The sequence below is a fragment of the Echinops telfairi genome, unplaced genomic scaffold, assembly GCF_000313985.2.
Source record: "Echinops telfairi isolate 266 unplaced genomic scaffold, ASM31398v2 ScPeMD7_53;HRSCAF=182, whole genome shotgun sequence".
Classification (NCBI taxonomy): domain Eukaryota; kingdom Metazoa; phylum Chordata; class Mammalia; order Afrosoricida; family Tenrecidae; genus Echinops; species Echinops telfairi.
The window spans coordinates 13,469,330-13,472,018 of NW_022103951.1; the positions used below are offsets into that span (position 1 = coordinate 13,469,330).

Genomic DNA, 2,689 nt, shown 5'->3' on the forward strand with positions numbered 1-2,689 from the left:
GTAAAAAATTTCAATCGCAAAGAAATAGCATTGATTTTTTTTTAGTTTTTTTTTATTCAATGTCCAACTTTCACATTATATGATGCAATTGAAAATACCATGGTGGGTCAGGTGCATCTTAACCCTCAAAGTAAATGCCTTGCCCCTCCTCCTCCTCCATACATCAATTATATCAAACACATTTGTACATATATTGTCATAATCGTTTTCTAAACATTTACTTTCTTTTTTTTTTCTCGGCCAGTTTGTTGTATTGACGCGCATGGCTCAGGTCTTGACTTCGTCCTTGCACAGTGGGTCCAGCCGCTCCGTCCGCTGCTGCGTCCTGGTCTTGGGGCTGTGCTCATGCTTGTTGAGGCGGCGGCACACGGCCCGCGTTTTCTTGGGCCCCAGATCTAGGGGCTTGTACTTCTTACCCTTGTAGAACTTCCTGAGGTTCTCCTTCTGAGTCTGATTGATGACAGTGACAACGCCAGCAATGGATTTGCAGACAAATTTAGGAGAGTTTGGACGCCGTGCCGCCTGTCACTTTGGCAACGCGCAGCTGCGACAACTCCACCTTCAGGTCGTTGAGCTGTTTGAGCATCTCTTCCTTCTTCTTGCCACAAAGGTCCCCGGCTTTCATCTTGGCCATGGGTGAGCTTTAGAATCATGCCGCCGCCTGGTCCGAGGCAGAGGGAAAGATCAAACATTTACTTTCTATTTGAGCTCTTGGAATTAGCTCCTCTTTTCCCCCCTCCCTCCATCATGACCCCTCAAAAATGATGTTATTATTATTTTCATATTTTACACCGACCACTGTCTCCCTTCACCCACGTTTCTGTTGTTCGTCCACTTGGAGGGGGGGCGGTGTTACACATTGATCATTGCGATTGGTTCCCCCTTCCTACCCTTCTCCCCCCAACTTCCCCTACACTCCTGGTATAGCTACTCCCATTTCTGCCTTTTCTTTCATCCAGTGAGAAGCCAGTCACTTAACCACTCTACCACCAGGGTTTCTTAAGTTGGAATATATGTGTGGAAGTCTCCCTCACACTGCCATCCAGTTAACTTTGACTCACAGCGACCTCCTGTGGGTTTCTGAGACTGTAACTGTTTACGGAAGTAGAAAGCCTGGTCTTTCTCCTGCGGAGCTGGGGGGGTTTGGAGCTGCTGACCATGGGGATCGCAGCCCCACACCAAACTGGTCCACCACTAGGGTGCCCCAGTGTGAAATTGCTGCATGAAAAATGGACCCATCCTTCCTTCAGTTCTTCTCTCTCTCACTCCTGTCCCACTTCACAGCTTCCTCCCTCCTGACTCCCTTTTTTCCCTTCCTTCTTTTATTTCCTCCTTCTTTCCTTCCACAATCCTACGAAGAATTACAGACCCAAGAAAAGCTGTAAACATGAAAAGATCAGTATGAGTAGTTTGAGGAATCTATACTTAAGATTCCCAAAAGGCATTTGATTCGGAGACATTTTAAAATCTGTATAAGCTGGCTAGCCTCATATATAACCATTCACTTACCGGACTTGCAGAATGAATGAGACATCTTACCAAGTGAATATTAAAGAATGCTTAATTCGTTTATTTTATTACCTGTATATCTCCAGAGGGAGTAGGGCCATGAGAACGGGAACAGCTAATTAAATGTCCTTGTGAACTGGAAAGTAGCTTAAACTTGTTTACAAGCTTGGTATACTGCATAATTAGATTGCAGTTTGGGGAGGATAAAATACGAAATATTTAAGAATCTACTTTTTCTCCAAGGGAATAAATCTATAGATGTATACCACTGACAGAAAATTAAAAGAGGGCTTACTTTCTGGAAGAGACATGCGTGGTTTTCCTGTCTCACTTCGATTCAATCAGTTACCCACTAACTCTCTAAGTCTTTACTGTTGGCAATTGCATTATGAAAGCAATTGACTCAAAGGTTTATAAAGGGATTTAACCCATTTCTATAAGGGAATCTGAGGTCCTTAAAAGGGAGCACTGGAGTGTCTCATAATCCTAAATCAGTGTCTATCTCATCCTGTTACCAAGTAGTTCCACACTCCCTGGTATATATTCAAAGGAAAGGAGTGCTTATGCTCATCAAAAAACACAGCCAAAGAAAGTTCATATTCGCTTCATCTGTAAGAACCCCATTTGGAAACAAATGTGTATGCTGAGTGCTTTGGGTTGAGGCTTATAGAATAGTGGCATGCCCTTTGGGCATTAACTGGAAGCCCTAAAAGAGCTCTTTGTAACATTGCCTAAGCAGAGCAGAGGCCAGGCTAAGAGCTGAGGGCCTGCTGGCACTCCAAACTCCAAACTCATGCCATAGAGTCAATGCTAACTCATAGCGACCCCCTGTAGATTTCTGAGACTATAACTGTTCACTGTAGTCCAATGCTGGAGGAGATGCTGGTGGTTTCAATCTGCTGACCATGTGGATTACAGCCCAACTCATAACCACTCAGGCACAGCAGAGAAGAAACTGTCCAGACAGAACAATGGTATCCTGAACATTTCTCACCTGAATTGTAACTTATTCACTTTCCTAAGAAACCCCATCATTGTGAGCATCCAAAAAAAAAAAGAAAGAAAGAGAAAAGAATTTCCAAATACTTTGCTGATTGTGTCTTTTCCTTTCCTTGCTGAGCCTCCTTGTTGCCTGGTGATGCTGAGTCAACACCAACTCCTAGCGACTCAGACACTCAAG

At 43.9% G+C, this 2,689-nt stretch overlaps 1 pseudogene; it reads right to left on the reverse strand.

Annotated features, from left to right (window-relative positions):
• Positions 1-267: 267 nt before the first annotated feature.
• LOC101639443 lies at positions 268-634 on the reverse strand (annotated as a pseudogene).
• Positions 635-2,689: the final 2,055 nt, after the last annotated feature.